Below are 20370 nucleotides of genomic sequence, written 5' to 3'. Positions count from 1 at the left end.
TTTCATCATCTCTATTAGGAATAACCTTCTTCAGTTCATTGACAAACCAAGATTGCTCACTGAGTAGATTGGTAAAGTACTTCCTAATCAAACAAGGGAACTTTTAATCTTCAATCAATTATACATCATTCCAGTTGCTCAGGATACTCAGTAAAATCATTATTCATTGCCCTTCAAGAGATTATTATCCTGTATTAAATCTCACATTTCTGAATATTCTAAAGACTGAATCATCCTGAAAGACTGAAAGGTAACAGTTTCAACAAAGAATTATTTAGCTAAAATAGATGTGACGAGTGAAATTTAAGTGCTTTTATTAATCCCTCTTTAAGGAGGCTTCTCAAATTTAATCAACAGTCACAGCGGAGGATGGTTACAGATTTATGACCTTTTAAAAATATAAAATGTATTATGTTAATGAAAGCCACATTCCCTCTGTTTTCTTTGGGAATGGAGAGCACAAGTCATTGTTTCAACTGACCAGAGCTTGGTAGGAGAACCAGGGTTAGGGAGGGGCAAAGGTGGCTTTATCCCACCTCTTTCCCTCCCCTGTTCTGGGCCTGGTGTAGAACAGTCACAGCTGCCCTTTCTGGCCCCTAGCTGCCAAGGAACTGTCTGGCATCTGTGAACAGCCAGAGAGCAGTCCACCCAGAGCTCATTTCCCCAGGAATGCCCTCTCTGTCAAGGACAGTTGTGGGCGGTTGATGTAGAGCTAGGTACAGCCATGTCATGACACCCCCTATACTGGAGGCATTTCCTTGTGGCTAGTTAAGGTGACTTCAGCATTCCTTTAAAACACCAAAGCTGGCATGGGAGAACCACAAATTGAACCCAGAGTTTGTAATTTACTTAATATACTGAACTGTATGTTCCCTTCTGTTTTAAATGTACTGTTTGTCTGATTTTGTCCTAAGTAAATAAAAATTCTAATTCCCAGGAAAGATTGTCAATACTCAGGATCACATTTGGGGACTTTACAGATGACATGATTTCCCAAACTTTAAATATCTTGCTTCAAAACACCACTACTTTGGTACCATTCCCTGATATGCATAAAAGCCTAACTATATTTCATTTTATGAAGCACAGAGGCAAAGAAAGCTAAAAGTATATTGTCAGGATAAAATCATACGTTAATTAAACATTTCCTTACCAGCACCTTATTTTTACCAATGACATGTTTGCTGTTAAAGATTTCCATACATTTAATTCTGTTTGTTTTCAATTTTGGTATTCCACTGAAAAGTGAAACTGATGGACTGACCACTTTCAATTGTGAAAATATATTATTTCACTACCCTCAGGTCCATCTTTAGAGGAGGGCAACATGGGCGACTGCCCAGGGCACCGTGGTCAGGGGGTGCCCTAGTGCTTAATGTGTAATAAAAGACATGCTGGAGCTCAGCCCTGGCACAAATTAAGCACTGGCTGGGTGGCCGGACAGCAGTGGCTGCTGGCTGGGTGCCCAGCTCTGAAGGCAGCACCACTGCCAGCAGCAGCGCAGAAGTAGGAATGGCCTGGTGTGATATTGCCCCAGGGGAGGCCTGGGGTGCAAGGCCACGGAAGGATGAATGGATTAAAGCTGGATAGAAAGCTGGCTAGATTGTCGGGCTCAACGGGTAGTGATCAATAGCTCCATGTCTAGTTGGCATCCGGTATCAAGTGGAGTGCCCCAAGGGTCGGTCCTCTGGCTGGTTTTGTTCAATATCTTCATAAATGATCTGGAGGATGGTGTGGATTGCACCCTCAGCAAGTTTGCAGGTGACACTAAACTGGGAGGAGAGGTAGATACGCTGGAGGGTAGGGTTAGGATACAGAGGGACCTAGACAAATGAGAGGATTGGGCCAAAAGAAATCTGATGATGTTCAACAAGGACAAGTGCAGAGTCCTGCACTTAGGTCGGAAGAATCCCATGCGCTGCTACAGACTAGGGACCGAATGGCTAGGCAGCAGTTCTGCAGAAAAGGACCTAGGGGTTACAGTGGACAAGAAGCTGGATATGAGTCAACAGTGTGCCCTTGTTGCCAAGAAGGCCAATGGCATTTTGGGATGTATAAGTAGGGGCATTGCCAGCAGATCGAGGGACGTGATCGTTCCCCTCTATTCGACACTGGTGAGGCCTCATCTGGAGTACTGTGTCCAGTTTTGGGCCCCACACTATGTCAAGGTTCCTTCCCCACTTTGAACTCTAGGGTACAGATGTGGGGACCTGCATGAAAGAACCCCGAAGCTTATTCTCACCAGCTTAAAACTTCCCCAAGGTACAAACTATTTTACCTTTTGCCCTTGGACTTTACTGCTGCCACCACCAAGCATCTAACAAATATATAACCGGGAAAGAGCCCGCTTGGAAACGTCTTTCCCCCCAAAATCCTCCCAAACCCTACACCCCCTTTCCTGGGGAAGGCTTGAGAAAAATCCTCACCAGTTTGCATAGGTGAACACAGACCCAAACCCTTGGATCTTAAAACAATGAAAAAGCAATCAGGTTCTTAAAAGAAGAATTTTAATTGAAGAAAAAGTAAAAGAATCACCTCTGTAAAATCATGATGGTAAATACCTTACAGGGTAATCAGATTCAACACATAGAGAATCCCTCTAGGCAAAACCTTAAGTTACAAAAAGACACAAAAACAGGAATATACATTCCATTCATCCAAGGGGAAATAAATATTTGATTATTTGCACCTCTGGCTTTTGAAAGCATGGGGAATGTTAACAGTCTTGGGTCTTGGATTGAATCCGTGCTGTAGAGAAGAGAAGGGACACATTTTTAATATAATTATTGAGAGAACTGTGCCAGAGACTAATGCCATTTTTTGGAGTGTAAAGACTGCCACTGTTGTTTCTGTGGCCAGGTGGTTAGTGTGTGTGGAGGGGTGGAGGCTGACATTTCACATGCCTTACTCCTAAATTTCTGAGTAAGTTGGCCCTTAATTTTGGTTCTATTTAATCTATGTACCATTACTTTCCTTTTATTTACATTAGCGTACCCGGAAGAGAGATTATTTTGAAATGTAGCAACAGGTTATTCTGTCTTTTCTAACTCTCACATACATACCTGGAGGAAATATTACTATTTCTTTCATTTAACATACAGAAGAATGTCCCAATGATTGCAGCAAATACTAAGGGAGAATCAAAAGACTCAAAATGTGCTTCTCAGACAGCTTTAAATTTATTTTTTGTTTTCCTGATCTGTCTCTCCCTATCCCCACCTTATAATTATAAAGAATTGTTAATTAACGTTTGTATTGTGGAAGTACCTGGAGGCCAATGAGATCGGGGACCCATTGTGCTGTACAAACATATTGAAAATGACAGACCTTGCTCTAAAGAGCTAAAATATAAAAGACAAGACATTAGAAATGGGTTGAGGTGAGGTGAAGAATAAAAAAGGATGTGCACAACTCTTGGCCTTTGAGGAGCAGTAACACAACTTGACACTTGACTTATTGTCAAGTTGCAGTTTACTACATGCATTGGAGAAAAGGGTGAGTTTTCAGAAAGGACCCGAAGAAGGATAAGATGGGGGCCTTATGGATTTGTATTGGGAGCTTTTCGCACTTGTAGGGACCAGGATGAGATAGAGTGTGAAAATGGTTGTTGAGAAGTAGAGAATCAGGGTACTCGAGGCTGGCATCATTAACAGAGTGAAGGTGGCAGTTTACCTTGCGCTAAGATAAAAGGTCAGATAGGCCAGGCCGAGCTAAACTGTGAAGGGTGTGGAAAGTAAGGACAAGAAATCTGAGCTCCAAGAGGGGGAAACTAGTGGAGGGACGTAAAAGAGGAATGACAGACTGAGTCAGGAAGAAGACTTTAGCAGTCATTTTGAATGGGCTTAAGGGCAGTGAGGTTGCAGGCGTCAAGGCTAGAGAAGAGGAGCTCAGAGTAGTAAAGGTGCGAGATGCTGAGGGATTAGACAAGAGTTTTGGCAGTGTGGATAGAAAGGAAACATTGATTGTGGAGATATACAGGAAGAAGTGGCGAGATTTATACTCACTGGATGTGGGAGAGGAGGGAAAGAGAGGGTCAGTTCAAAGTTGAAGCTAGGACTATGGATCCGAGTGACAGGGAGAACAGTGGTATTGTCCACCGCAACAGAGGAAAATAGAGAGTTCCAGGGAAAAGATCAGCAGCTGTGTTTTGGCCACATAAAGTTTCATTTTGAGGCTAGACATCCACAAAAACATGTCAGAAAGACAGGTCAAGATTTTAGTCTGGATGTGGTTGAGCAGAGAGGTAACTTTGTGAGCCACGGACATGAAGACAGTATTCAAAGCCATACTGGCAAATGAAATTGCTTGCCTGTTGGATGGGGGAGGAAGAAGAAGGTAACATCCCTAACTCTGTGTTCTAATGTTTGGTGCTCTTTTGTGTGTAACACATTTTATTGCTGAAGATTTCTGAGTTCTACTGGATATTTTTTGTAATTAATAATTAAATACTTTTACGATTAACACAGTTATCGCAGCTACGTACAAAGGACTGAAGCACTGTACTTGCAAAAAAGGACAAGTGCATTTTAATTATATAGCATTTTAATATAGATCTTGGTATGAACTAGGGAACACACTTTGAAAATCTATATGCCTTATATTCACAGCCTGTCTCTGTTGCATTAATAGAAAATGTCTTACACTTAAACAGTACTTTTCACTCTGTAACATCTCAGATCTCTATATAAACATTACAAAAAAATTAGAGCCATATCCTGACATTGATCTGTGGGAGTTATATGAAAAAAGGATCCTAGCCTTTTATGTATGTAAAGAATGTGTGGTTGCCAAAACAATACTTTTCATTACTGTTAATCAAAAACTATATAATATAGCAGACAAAGCCTTTATTTCGTATTTCAAAGATAGTGAGTTGAAAAACTGTTAATACTCTGCTTCTCTCATAATTTCTGATCACTTTTTTCTATCAGTTCTTGTGTCTCTTATTTCTTTAGAAATCTGCTCCAAAATATTGCATATGTTTAGGGGTGGGAATGAGGGTTGGGAGAAGAAACGTAGGGAAAAAACGTAGCTTAACTATATGAAAAGATATTAGTCATTTGAGTGACCATATTAAATATGTTTCCCCATTCCTTAATTCAGAGTTTCCATGTGTGGGTTCATAAACCTGTGGACAGCGGGCCTTGTTTTAAAAAAAATTCTCACTAGTGCAGCTGCACCAATGGTAGCAATGGTGGGAGTATTAGCAGATCTGTGGAGGCCATTTTAACCACTCTTTCATCTAGACTTCTTCTGAAGAGGATTAGGTTACACTAAATTGGAAGAAAAAGTAGTGTAGTGTCGAAACAGCCTAATAACATTTTAGTTCTCTTGACTACTTAGATGACATCTATAGAGCAACGTGCACTCATGTCTTACTTTGCATGCCCAGGGGCACATGTTAGCCAAGCCAGCCTCTGAGAGTCTATGCTGCAGAGCTGCACACACTCCATACCCCATGTACCTGCATCTACAGTGATGCTGCAGTTACACATGTTTGACACTAGGATTTCTAGACATGTATCCCAGGGTTTATAGAGCTCGATCCTACAGGCAAAATTTCCATCTTCAACAAGACTTTTGCCTGAATTAGGACTGAAGGATGGGGTCCTTTAACCAATTCAGACATGCCTGTATTTGAGGATATCACACTTGCTTTTTAAATATGGCTGAACTGTTCCCCACTGTCCCTAATTTGTCCTTTTTATCTGTGAAATAGTAAATTCCATTTATACCGTATTAGTGGCTAAGATGAGATAAGTGAATATTTGATGAGTATTGTCTATTTAAGTTAACCTTAGACCTAAATTATCTATTATAGAGACATGACTGATGAATTACACAGCAAACTCTTTTACCCTGTGATTCGGTAAGTTTTGTCATTGTCACTTAAATGTAGATTTTTATTGGTTCATATGGGCTTCTTACTGTCTAGTGTTTGCTCTTAGCTTTTACCTGTTGTTTGTTTAACAAATATATGGTATATACTGTACCTGCTCAGAACCTTGAGTTTCTAGTATATCAGAATCCTGAACTAAGTGCAACAGGAAGAAAGATGAAATCCATATAAAGAGATATTCTGAAGGCCATAACATCACCAAATGCTCAGGAAAAATTGCTAGTTGCAACATGTGAAGTTACATTTTATATATACTGACACCTAAGCCATATGTCAAAGTCAGTAATGCTTGATAATTCATAACATTTTAAGACCTGCATATTAAAACTACTCTACATAATCTTTTAATTAGTGCTCTTGTTAGTTACTGCAAGGTATGTGACAAAATTCAAACAGCGTAATAATCTCCAAGAAATGTAAACTAGGCTTTTCTATTTTTATATCACCTGCAATATCTTGGATTTCCTTGCTTGGTTTTAAAATACTCAAGCACTGCTATAATAATTGTTGAAAGCTAGTAATAGCTCTTTCTTTTGAATAGTTTGAGAGGCACTGACAACGCTTGAAAAGAATTTCCTCACTGACTTTCATATATGCAGTTACTTAGACCTGAGGATCACTACTTCCTTCAGGCCCTCCTTCAAAAAACAAAAAAGAAAAAGAAAAACAGCCAAAGAGGGAAGAAGAAACTACAAATACAGGCAGACAATCATAGACAGTAGATGTGGAATGGAGCTATTGGATTACCCTGCCCATCTTCTGAATGGGAACCCTGTTTTAATCTTGTAGCCTTTCCTGCACATGTATTTATGTTGACAACATATCTCTCAGATGTATGCTATATAGAGTATTCTGAACTTTCAGGACCAGATTGCTCTGGTCGCTAGCATGGGTGTACAAGCAGCCTTCACCCCTCCCGCCCCATTGTACCCTCCCAACTAAATGGCCAGGGATTTGACAATCCTGCACTGTTCCCTTTTTGCAACCCAAATGTGCAGCCCTAAGGGTAGCAGGGAAGAGGTGGGATCATTTTTCTCCCCCACCCAAACTGACCCACTGAGCTGGTCAGTCACAAGAGGACAGGTGGCACCATCCCAAAGGATAGTTCAGTATGCAAACTCCCTCTTCATGCCAGGAAGCTTTAGGAGACATTGCACACAATCCCTGTGGAGTGCTTCTTGGGGTAGAGCAGCTACACACCCTCCCCTTCTCAGGGCTGTCGAATTTTCATAGCTGTAGTTAAATGCCACAATCTAACCCACATGTTTTAAAATATGGATTGAAAGCAACTTCACATGGGAATTGCATCCAGTATTCTTTAAGGAAACAAAAACAGGAGCTGGAGAAATTACTAAATCTGGGGAATCATAGAAGTGTAGGACTGGAAGGGACCTCAGTAGGTCATCTAATCCAGTCCTCTGCACTCAAGGCAGGACTACATAATACTTACACCATTCCTAAGAGGTGTTTGTCTAACCTCTCCTTAAAAACCTCCAATGATGGAGATTCCACAACCTCCCTAGGCAATTTGTTCCAGTGCTTAAATACTCTGACAGGAAGTTTTCCTAATGTCCTTCCTAAACCTCCCTTGCTGCAATTTAAGCCCATTGCTTCTTTTCCTATCCTCAGAGGTTAACGAGATCAATTTTTCACCCTGCTCCTTATAACAACCTTTTATGTACTTGAAAACTGTTATCATGTCCCCTCGCAGCCTTCTCTTCTCCAGACTAACCAAACCCAGTTTTTTCAATCTTCCCTCACAGATCATGTTTTCTAGACCTTTGATCATTTTTGTTGCTCTCCTCTGGACTTTCTCCAATTTGTCCACATCTTTCCTAAAATGTGACACCCAGAACTGGACACAATACTCCAGCTGAGGCCTGACCATCGTGGAGTAGAATGGAAGAATTAGTTCTTGTATCTTGCTTACAACACAGCTGCTAATATACACCAGAGTGATGTTTGCTTTTTTTGCAACAGTGTTATACTCAGGGGTGAAAGTGAGCCGGTACGGGCCAGGATGGCGCACTGGTAAAAAGTGGCCGCCAGTACCGGCCCGTACCCAGCTGACTTTAAAGCACTAAAGTGGCTTGAATTTCACAAAGTAACATTATTATTTCAGGTTGCTCAGCTCCTTCTTGTGTTTCTCTGTGGTTCTTCATTGATGACAGGCAAATGCTTTATTAAAGTATCTGCCAGATTTTCAAATAGTGAAAGATCTAAGACCCACTTAGATCAGTGTGTGTGTGTGCATATATATATATACACACAAGTGTACACAGGTAGTTTGGAGAGCTTGTCTATTATGCTACAGATGCCTTTCCAGTAGAGCTGAACTGGTAAAAGAATAACAGGAGAGCCCCCTAGTGTAGATGCAGTGAATGATGACAGAAGTAGTTCTGCTGGCATGGTAACACCACCTTCCTGAACATTAGCTTTGTTAACAGAAGTACTGTTCTGTTGGCATAGTCGCATCTACACTGTGGGGTTTGCCAGCATAGCTACTTTGGCTACAGGATATGTTTTTTTTTCACACCTCTCACTGACATAGCTTTGTAGTGTAGATCTCACCTTAATGCTGAGAGAAGGAGATAAAGGAGAGGCTGGTTTCAAAATACAGTGATGAGGACTTGTGAGAGGAAGACAGAGTGGTGGGTTTTTAAATTAAAAAAAAAATAAACATGACTGAAGAGAAACCAGAGGGGAGGTTGGAAGAATGCAAAGAGAAAAGGGAGACACTGAAGCGTGTAAATGGGGTGAAATGGAAGAGGATAACAAAAATATGATGCAATGTAATGTTGAAATGGAATTTAAAATGTTCAAAATGACTGAAAAAGTACCTCTTTGTCAGACTTCGAGGGTACAGTATGTGTGAAATAGATATTTAAAAAATCTATTGGAATAGAGAAAGCATTATTACAGCAGACTTTTTGGATATCTCCTTTGCACACATTTTTGTCAGACCTTTAAGATATACAGAGAGAACTCTTCAGTCACTTTTGCCAGACTATTATACTAGTAAAATATTACATGCTATGTAATGATCATTGTATGTATATAATAGTCTCGATAGAGGAATGGAAATGTATGTGGGGAGCTTAAAGTGTTATTTGAATGTTGAGATTAGAAGATGATTTCCTTAAATGTTGTAATACTTCCTAAGAAGATAATTCATATAATCTGCGATGAAACCCTTACAGTGCTCTTCTTCAGTTCACATTTTTCCCCCAGCAGGCATTAAAGCCCTCTACCAATTGCTGATCCTTAGCTAATCCTTCCAAAACATTGTAGAGTGCCCCAAAATCACCCTCTTTGTCATAGCTGATTCACTTCCTCTCTTTACCCACTTGTACACTTAGGCGGATTTAGGGAAGCACCAAAACATGCTGAAGTGCTTGCTTGAATAGGGATGCTTTCCTGAATCCGGGCCTCTGTCATCAGCTCCCTGCCTGTCTCAGATCTCTCCAGATGCCTCACAGACATGTTCTTCTAGCTGATTGTCTTCTTCCTGCTGGTGCCTGGCCTGAAAGGATGGGTGACCTGGGAACAGTGTGCCGTTTGTCTTTTGAGTAATGGCATTATGAAAGAAAGAAACATATTGGCTGATCAGTGTTGGTCCTGACTGCTAGTGTACATGTGCAGGATAGAGCCCATTAGTTCACGTCATCAAATGTAATAAATATTTTTATAAAAGCAATACAAAGTAGACACTTGTAAGAATTACAGCTTCTCTAGCTACCCATGCTTCTTTGAGGGGGCCTTTCACTTTGTGCCACACAGCCAGTATTGAACTCATTATGTGTTATGATTTAAAATGAAAATACTGAAGAAATACTGAACAAGACAGTATATAATAAAAAAACAAATTCACATTGTCTGATAACGTACAAATTCAAAAAAAATCAGAATCTCTCCAAGGTTTTGATCAGCACAGGTAATCCAGGCTCCTGCACCATTTTAGAAGTAAAAGCAGAAGTTTGCCAACTTGCCTGGCAGACTTTCTTGCAATGTCTTAGTTGATAACTAGTGAAACAGTGTCCACTGCTGGCAAATCAGATAATTGCACTATAAGTTATGGAGCTGTGTTACTCATCACAAACAATTGTGATGAGTAACAATTGATCTTTATGACCAAATACTTTCTAATTTAGATTTGTAGGATGATGGTAAGAAATCAGGTCACTGAGCTAAGCTTATTCATGCTATTATCATTGGTAATAGTAAATATTATAAAGGTTAGTAACCAATATGTCAGTGTAAAACACAGCCCCTGCTCTGAGTACTCTTTACTTTTAGAAAACACAGGGCTGATTTTTAACACTTTAAATATGCTTGTATTGGTCAGGACTTTTATACTGATACATCTTCAAGACTGAGAGAGAACACAGGACAGATACTGTGGACTACATCTTGCTTTCCTTATTTACAGGAGTAGTGAGTAAAGCAAGCAGGAGATCTCACATATCAACCAAGAAGTTCACTACATAGTATTAATTGTTAAAATTTCAAAAGCTTCCAGCATGAGCTACGCTATTTGTGGTGAATGTTATTTCTACCAAAAAGTCTAAAGTCTATGTGAAATATAATTGAAATTGGTGTTACAATTCAGACAAAAAATATAAATGGGAAAATGCAATGGGGTGCTAAAATTTACAGCTAGCTTTGATGCAGCTCAGGACTTGGTAAAGGGATTACAGAGGAAGGGAAGCTAAGCAGAGGATCAAAGAACTGATTTTAATAATTGTATTTCTTATGGACTTTGTAATAGATTTCACTAAGCAATAACAGGCAAACACAATATATTAGCATGGTGATGCAATGAAAACCTAAAGAGATGTGAGCTTTCCGTCACAGAAAATAATATAAATTCAAATAAAGTATTGGGGGCAGGTGAAGAAAAAACTTTGAAGGAATAATATGTAATTGTTCACAGGCTCCTATACATAAAAGTATTTGTCTTATCATGCCTTTGAATATCTACTGATTTAGCGAAGGAAGGAGCTTTGTTATTTCTAAAGCAAGAAAGGGACTTAAAATATTGATCTGTCTCATCATTTTATACCACCCAGTAGGAGTAAGTAGTCAGCTTTAAAGCAAAGAAAAGCACAAAATGCAGATCCTAGGAAATATATCAGTTAACTTTGGTTCTCAAGGGTGGGAAGAAAGGTGATGAAAAACTGCTTTTCAACTCCCCCAATCCTGAAGGCAGCTGGAGACAAGATCAGCTCTTGTAAATTTGAGCAGCATTGGGATTGCTATAACCTGTGTTGTGTGGCAATTGCCTCATCATGCAACCTGGGGCCATCACCAGAGTGCAAGAATTTCCAGCCATGAGCTCAATGCTGTGGGGAAGGAATGGAGCTAGGAGTAGACGGTGTAGCTCTAGGTTCTAGAGGAATCCCTACTTACCCTGTTAAGACCGGTTTCAGTTTCCTGGCCTTTTTGCACTGCCAGAGTATTGCAAAGGTGCCAGAAGAAGGGCTACAAATCAAGTGTGTTGTCACTTTGGATGCACACTTCTAATTAATGCCAGTGTAACCCACAATATCACATCAATTAATGACCATGGGACAGATTCTAATCTGTTCCACCAGTGTAAATCTACTAATTTGGAGATATATAGATTAGAATCTGCCCCAATGCTCCTAAAAGTTTTAAAAATAAACAAAGCTTTGAAAGTGTCAGCAAATGAAATAAGAAGAGGAGTACTTGTGTCACCTTAGAGACTAACAAATTTATTTGAGCATAAGCTTTCGTGAGCTACAGCTCACTTCATTGGATGCATGCAGTGGAAAATACAGTGGGGAGATTTTATATACACAAAGAACGTGAAACAATGGGTGTTACCATACACACTGTAACAAGAGTGATCAGGTAAGTTGAGCTATTACCAGCAGGAGAGCCGGAGGGGGGCGGGGAGGAACCTTATGTAGTGATAATCAAGGTGGGCCATTTCCAGCAGTCCACATATCTATTCAGGGGACACCATCATAGGACCTAATCACATCAGCCACACTATCAGAAGCTCGTTCACCTGCACATCTACCAATGTGATATATGCCATCATGTGCCAGCAATGCCCCTCTGCTATGTACATTGGCCAGACTGGACAGTCTCTATGTAAAAGAATAAATGGACACAAATAAGACGTCAAGAATTATAACATTCAAAAACCAGTTGGAGAACACTTCAATCTCTTTGGTCACTCGATTACAGACCTAAAAGTGGCAATTCTTCAACAAAAAAACTTCAAAAACAGACTCCAACGAGAGACTGCTGAATTGAAATTAATTTGCAAACTGGATACAATTAACTTAGGCTTGAATAAAGACTGGAAGTGGATGTGTCATTACACAAAGTAAAACTATTTCCCCATGTTTATTCCCCACCCCACTGTTCCTCACACGTTCTTGTCAACTGCTGGAACTGGCCCACCTTGATTATCACTACATAAGGTTCCCCCGCTTCACACCCTTCCCCCCCAGTCTGCTGCTGGTAATAGCTTACCTTACCTGATCACTCTTGTTACAGTGTGTATGGTAACACCCATTGTTTCATGTTATCTGTGTATATAAGATCTCCCCACTGTATTTTCCACTGCATGCACCCGATGAAGCGAGCTGTAGCTTATGCTCAAATAAATTTGTTAGTCTCTAAAGTGCCACAAGTACTCCTTTTCTTTTTGCAAATACAGACTAACACGGCTGCTACTCTGAAACCAGCTAATGAAATGTGTCTGTTGCATCCATCAAACAACTGCCCATTACATGTTGTGATGGACTCTCTGGCTTTCTGATCTTTCCTCTTACACAGTGCTCAGATTGTAACCACAATTTTACTTCATCACCTTGAAGTGAGCACAAATATTTCCAACTCCTTCTCCAATCGTTCAGAATCTTGCAGGATCAGTCCATCACTAAAGACCAGCTCTAGTGTTCCATCAGTGAACAAGACAGAATATTTGAAAACTTAACCAAATATACAGTCACCACAGTATTTAAACATTAGTTGCACTGCTGTATGAAAAGATTTTGAAGGGTCAGATTGGGGCCCATTCTGTGTACCCATGCAGGACTATAAGGGGCCATAAGGCACCCCTTTACTCCCCTGCCCTGTTGCATTATGGATTGAAGCATGAGGGGAGGAAACAAGCTTTGCAGAACAGCTATTTCCCCTCCCATCCAAGTGAGTTGAGACTTGGCTTCACCCCCTTTCACCAATGCATGTCAGTGTAACTGTGCTGGTGTGCAAGACTGTTTGCAGTGTTGTAGCTGAATTGGTCCCAAGGAATTAGAAAGACAGGGTGGGTGAGGTAATATCTTTTATTGGATCAACTTCTGTTGGTGAGAGAGACAAGCTTTTGAGCTTACACAGAGCTCTTCTTCTGATCTTGGTGTGCAAAAGGCACATACATTGCCCCAGGTACTGAGCTGTGTCCCTGTAGTGGGCGAGGGCAGGGGAGGATGACTGTGTAACTGAGCCAGATTTGTAAAGGTATTTGGGTTCCTAAAGATGCAGATAATAGGCACTTAGTGGGATTTTCAAAAGTATTTGGGCACCTAGGTGTTTTAGTAAACCCCGCTCATTGCCTAGTTGCATATTTAGCCACCTACATAGCTTTAAAAATCTGACCCCCAAACACAATCTGCCCTCTGACCTGTTCCTCGGACGATGCAGCTATACACTACACTATACATGGGGCTAGTGGAAAGTGCTTTACTATTGTTAATTAAAGGCTGGATCCTGCATTACGGCATTCAAGAATTTAGACATTGCCTTACTGGGAGCACAGCTGTGAAGTAGGTAAATATGCTGTGTTACCATCTATGTGACAGAGATGGCATTTTCCTGCAATATCTTTGGGAGATCTTACACTGTTATGTTTATGTATCATGTGGGACAGGGATTGTATGTAATTTCATGGCGAAGGGTAACCATGGCTCTTCCAGAAATTAAGAGGATGGGGGTGATTAGGCAAATTAACTCAGGTTATAACACCTTCAGAGAGGTAGCACCACCTGCAGAGGATCTGGTTCAGAGTCCAACAGATAAAGAAAGGGCTTTGAGATAAATAGCCCAAGTTTAAACTGACTCAGGGCTTGCTTTCTGATCCAGCAACCAGACAGGACCTTCTGTCCAAGGGGGGCCCGATCTTTTCTGGGAAGGTTTGGAAGGCCTTTGGCCTGCTGAGGGCCCACAAGACTGCTGGGTGACCTCTGGTAAGCTTTTTAGCATGCCTATGTGAACCTTTATAGTTTTTATGTTTTCTCTGTAATGCCTTCACTTTAGAATAAATGTACTGGCTTATAAAGAGCTGTGTGTTAACTTGTCTGTTCCTGGAGAGAGAAAAGCAAAGCACAGACACTCGTCCATTTAGTCAGTCTGGATTACTGAGAATATCACAATGTAGGCAGGGAACTATGCAGCCTGGAAAAATCCCAGTCAGGAGAGAAAGAGAAACACTGGATCCAAGAGAGGTGATGGCTGAGAAGCCAGAAGCCTAGAGTAGGTAGCATTGGTGGACCATGTAGGGGAAAGACAGGTACAGTTGCCTTGAACTGTGCCAATCTGCAGGGCCACATCTCTTTGTTGTTCCTCCGTCATCTCTCAGCATTTCCCCCATATCTCTCAATGTCACCCTGCCATTGACATTTGCAACACTGCTGGGAGAGGGTCCCTCATTCCTTGCCCTTGAACCAAGACAAGAGCAGATGGCCTAGGTTCCAGAACTATTCACCTTGCTGGTCCCTCCAAGCAAGGAGTGTAGGTGCTTTTCTCCTTCAGAGAAGGAAGGATATTGTGGATGTTTGAAACATAGACCCACATAACTTGTAAATCAACGTTTATTTGAAAATAGAAAGAGATGGATTTTAAACACATATAAATGATTGTCTAAATAAAAATATCTAGATTCACTTTTCCAAAGTTAGAATGCAGTCTTACCCAATTGCTTTCTCTTCTATTATTTTATTGCATGATTCACAGAAAAAAACAGTGTTCTGACCCTTTTGTCAGCTGCACAGCATCCTGCCCTTGTATCCTGCCAGACAGTGTTTTTTCTGTGTCTATGCCTTTAAATAAATTATCCTTCCTGCTCACCTTGTGATGTTCAGGTGAGAATCAATTAACATACTTACAGAGACCCTCAGTCCTGGTCTACACTAAGACTTTAGGTCGAATTTAGCAGCATTAAATCAATGTAAACCTGCACCCGTCTACACAATGAAGCCCTTTATTTCGACTTAAAGGGCTCTTAAAATCGATTTCCTTACTCCACCCCTGACAAGTGGATTAGCGCTTAAATCGGCCTTGCCAGCTCGAATTTGGGGTACTGTGGACACAATTCGACGGTATTGGCCTCCGGGAGCTATCCCAGAGTGCTCCATTTTGACTGCTCTGGACAGCACTCTCAACTCAGATGCACTGACCAGATAGACAGGAAAAGAACCGCGAACTTTTGAATCTCATTTCCTGTTTGGCCAGCGTGGCAAGCTGCAGGTGACCATGCAGAGCTCATCAGCAGAGGTGACCATGATGGAGTCCCAGAATCGCAAAAGAGCTCCAGCATGGACCGAACGGGAGGTACGGGATCTGATCGCTGTATGGGGAGAGAAATCTGTGCTATCAGAACTCCGTTCCAGTTTTCGAAATGCCAAAACCTTTGTCAAAATCTCCCAGGGCATGAAGGACAGAGGCCATAACAGGGACCCGAAGTAGTGCCGCGTGAAACTGAAGGAACTGAGGCAAGCCTACCAGAAAACCAGAGAGGCGAACGGCCACTCCGGGTCAGAGCCCCAAACATGCCGCTTCTATGATGAGCTGCATGCCATTTTAGGGGGTTCAGCCACCACTACCCCAGCCGTGTTGTTTGACTCCTTCAATGGAGATGGAGGCAATACGGAAGCAGGTTTTGGGGACAAAGAAGATGATGATGAGGAGGAGGAGGTTGTAGATAGCTCACAGCAAGCAAGCGGAGAAACCGGTTTTCCCGACAGCCAGGAACTGTTTCTCACCCTGGACCTGGAGCCAGTACCCCCCGAACCCACCCAAGGCTGCCTCCTGGACCCAGCAGGCGGAGAAGGGACCTCCGGTGAGTGTACCTTTTAAAATACTATACATGGTTTAAAAGCAAGCATGTGAAAGGATTACTTTGCTCTGGTATTCGCGGCTCTCCTGGATATACTCCCAAAGCCTTTGCAAAAGGTTTCTGGGGAGGGCAGCCTTATTGCGTCCTTCATGGTAGGACACTTTACCACTCCAGGCCAGTAACACGTACTGGGGAATCATTGTACAACAAAGCATTGCAGTGTATGTTTGCTGGCATTCCAACAACATCCGTTCTTTATCTGTCTGTGTTATCCTCAGGAGAGTGAGATATAATTCATGGTCACCTGGTTGAAATAGAGTGCTTTTCTTCAGGGGACACCCAGAGGAGCCCATTCCTGCTGGGCTGTTTGCCTGTGGCTAAACAGAAATGTTCCCTGCTGTTAGCCACAGGGAGGGGGGAGGGTTGAGGGGGTAGCCACGCGGTGGGGGGAGGCAAAATGCGACCTTGTAACGAAAGCACATGTGCTATGTATGTAATGTTAACAGCAAGGTTTACCCTGAAAGAGTGTAGCCACTGTTTTATAAAATGTGTCTTTTTAAATACCGCTGTCCCTTTTTTTTCCTCCACTAGCTGCATGTGTTTCAATGATCACAGGATCTTCTCCTTCCCAGAGGCTAGTGAAGCTTAGAAAGAAAAAAAAACGCACTCGAGATGAAATGTTCTCCAAGCTCATGCTGTCCTCCCACACTGACAGAGCACAGACGAATGCGTGGAGGCAAATAATGTCAGAGTGCAGGAAAGCACAAAATGACCGGGAGGAGAGGTGGCGGGCTGAAGAGAGTAAGTGGCGGGCTGAAGACAGGGCTGAAGCTCAAATGTGGCGGCAGTGTGATGAGAGGAGGCAGGATTCAATGCTGAGGCTGCTGGAGGATCAAACCAGTATGCTCCAGTGTATGGTGGAGCTGCAGCAAAAGCAGCTGGAGCACAGACTGCCACTACAGCACCTGTGTAACCAACCGCCCTCCTCCCCAAGTTCCATAGCCTCCACACCCAGACGCCCAAGAATGCGGTGGAGGGGCCACCGGTCAACCAGCCACCCCGCCACAGAGGATTGCCCAAAAAAAAGAAGGCTGGCATTCAATAAATTTTAAAGTTGTAAACTTTTAAAGTGCTGTGTGGCATTTTCCTTCCCTCCTCCACCACCCCTCCTGGGCTACCTTGGTAGTCATCCCCCTATTTGTGTGATGAATGAATAAAGAATGCATGAATGTGAAGCAACAATGACTTTATTGCCTCTTCAAGCGGTGATCGAAGGGAGGAGGGGAGGGTGGTTAGCTTACAGGGAAGTAGAGTGAACCAAGGGGCGGGGGGTTTCGTCAAGGAGAAACAAACAGAACTTTCAGACCGTAGCCTGGCCAGTCATGAAACTGGTTTTCAAAGCTTCTCTGATGCGTACTGCGCCCTCCTGTGCTCTTCTAACCACCCTGGTGTCTGGCTGCGCGTAACCAGCAGCCAGGCGATTTGCCTCAACCTCCCACCCCGCCATAAACGTCTCCCCCTTACTCTCACAGATATTGTGGAGCACACAGCAAGCAGTAATAACAGTGGGAATATTGGTTTTGCTGAGGTCTAAGCGAGTCAGTAAACTGCGCCAGCGCGCCTTTAAACGTCCAAATGCACATTCTACCACCGTTCTGCACTTGCTCAGCCTGTAGTTGAACAGCTCCTGACTACTGTCCAGGCTGCCTGTGTACAGCTTCATGAGCCATGGCATTAAGGGGTAGGCTGGGTCCCAAAGGATAACTATAGGCATTTCAACATCCCCAACGGGTCTGTTCTTGGTCTGGGAATAAAGTCCCTTCCTGCAGCTTTTGAAACAGACCAGAGTTGCTGAAGATGCGAGCGTCATGTACCTTTTCCGGCCATCCTACGTTGATGTTGGTGAAACATCTCTTGTGATCCACCAGAGCTTGCAGCACTATTGAAAAGTACCCCTTGCGGTTTATATACTCGGCGGCTTGGTGCTCCGGTGCCAAGATAGGGATATGGGTTCCGTCTATGACCTCACTACAGTTAGGGAATTCCATTGCAGCAAAGCCATCCACTATGACCTGCACATTTCCCAGGGTCACTACCCTTGATATCAGCAGATCTTTGATTGTGTGGGCTACTTGCATCACAGCAGCCCCAACAGTAGATTTGCCCACTCCAAATTGATTCCCAACTGACCGGTAGCTGTCTGGCGTTGCAAGCTTCCACAGGGCTATCGCCACTTGCTTCTCGACTGTGAGGGCTGCTCTCATCTTGGTATTCATGCGCTTCAGGGCAGGAGAAAGCAAGTCACAAAGTTCCATGAAAGTGCCCTTACGCATGCGAAAGTTTGTAGATTGTAATGGATTTTTTACCTTCAGTCCTTTTGGTACGATGTCCATCTGTTTGCATTTGGAAAGGAAGATGATGTCTGTCTGTATCTGTACAAGTTTTTTCATGCAGCACAGACTATGCTGACAGCTTGTGCCACACGCTCTCAAAGAAACTGCGGAATCACCTGATCAACATCCTCTACAGCAAACAGGGAAAGATTAAGAATGAGCTCTCAAAAATGGATACTCTCATAAAAAACCAACCTTCCACACAAACTTCCTCGTGGCTGGATTTTATTACCAGCAGGATAGTGAGTTTGTGTGTGTGGTTTTTGGGAGGGGGGTGAGGGGGTGAGAGAACCTAGATTTGTGCAGGAAATGGCCCAACTTTATTATCATGCACATTGTGTAAAGAGTTGTCACTTTGGATGGGCTATCACCAGCAGGAGAGTGAATCTGTGTGGGGGGGTGGAGGGTGAGAAAACCTGGATTTGTGCTGGAAATGGCCCACCTGATGATCACTTTAGATAAGCTATTACCAGCTGGACAGTGGGGTGGGAGGAGGTATTTTTTCATATTCTCTGTGTATATATAAAGTCTGCTACAGTTTGCACGGCATGCATCCGATGAAGTGAGCTGTAGCTCACGAAAGCTCATGCTCAAATAAATTGGTTAGTCTCTAAGGTGCCACAAGTACTCCTTTTCTTAATGCACTTAGAGCATTTTCTGTGGGGACACACACACTCGAATATATAAAACCAATTTCTAAAAAACCGACTTCTATAAATTCGACCTTATTCCGTAGTGTAGACATACCCTCAGGCTGGTATTTTGTGTGCCTATTTGCTCTTAAAGGCATGATGAGCCACTGTGTTGTAAATGCCCTCAATGACCCTATTCTGTGTTCCAGGAGAAGGTATTTACCACTCTGGGACTATGTGATAACCAAAAAGCCTTGCCTTCTCTTTTCCTTATAGTCTTAAATATAATGGATAAACTAAGAGCATCAGATAATATCCCACCACCTCTGTAAAATATAATGGATAATTGTCACTCGTCCTACATTCACATTTTACATATGGGGAAAATGAGATAAATCAAAGCAATTAAGGAGGTGACAATATACAATATAGAAAACTAAAAAGATTGTAAACTGCAGTACTATGTTATATTGATATATTGTATTTCCTGCTGGCTGAAATCTTGAGTTACAAATAAGCTCAGAAAAATAATAAAATGTTTATATTACTTTTTACAGTGCCCACTGACACATTCAGCTCTCTAGCTTGATCACACTCAAGAGCAAGGACTATGACTCTGTGTTCTCAATCAAGTAGGACTGTTAACTTCAGAAATTTGTCTACACACAGAAGTTGCGCTGGTTTAAGTAAAATCAGTTTAAAAATCAGTTAAAAATTGAGGTAACCACTGAGAACATCTTTGTGGGGACATATCAGTTTAAAATTGGTTTACACCCATATAGTATATGTCAGCAAAGCCTTGTCTATGTGCAAAAGTTGCACCAGCATAATTTATAGCTATGTAAATAAATTGATAAAACTAAACAAGGTAAGATTATACACTGTGCTGTGCAAGCACTAGTTTCAGCTGCTTCACATTTGAAACCAAGGGCTTGTCTACATGGGGAAATGTACCAGCATTACTACACCGATATAATTATACTGCTATAGCTATACCGGTATAACTTCCCATGTGAACACTCTGAATTGTGATAACAGTGGCCATTTAGAAGTAACATAAGCCAACCCCAAAAGGGCCACTGTTATTAGGAATGAGAGGGTCCACATGGGGAGTTATACCAGTATAGCAGCATAATTATACTGGTATATTAATGCCAGGAAGTTTCTCAGGGTATGTCTTCACTACCCGCCGCATCGGTGGGCAGCAATCAATCCAGTGGGGATCGATTTATCACGTCAAATTTAGTCGCGATAAATCGATCCTCGAGCGCTCTCCCGTCAACTCCTGTACTCCAGCGCCGTGAGAGGCGCAGGCATAGTCGACAGGGGAGTGGCAGCAGTCGACTCACCGCGGTGAAG

The 20370-nt window shown here is 42.3% G+C and overlaps 1 protein-coding gene across 8 annotated transcripts in view; it reads left to right on the top strand.

Moving 5' to 3' along the window:
• The window catches only part of FGF14 (fibroblast growth factor 14), a 607804-nt gene that overhangs the window by 378741 nt on the left and 208693 nt on the right, over positions 1–20370 (top strand). The window contains exon 2 of one of the 8 annotated variants that reach the window (XM_073349255.1): positions 5822–5869. The exons of the other annotated variants lie outside the window; for them this stretch is intronic. The gene's annotated coding sequence lies outside the window, so the exon portion shown is untranslated. The remainder of the gene's footprint in view (positions 1–5821; positions 5870–20370) is intronic. 8 annotated transcript variants of the gene reach the window in all.

The sequence above is a fragment of the Lepidochelys kempii genome, chromosome 1, assembly GCF_965140265.1.
Source record: "Lepidochelys kempii isolate rLepKem1 chromosome 1, rLepKem1.hap2, whole genome shotgun sequence".
Lineage (NCBI taxonomy): Eukaryota > Metazoa > Chordata > Testudines > Cheloniidae > Lepidochelys > Lepidochelys kempii.
The sequence above is the reverse complement of the archived record's forward strand: the minus strand, read 5'-3'. Positions and strand labels throughout refer to the sequence as shown.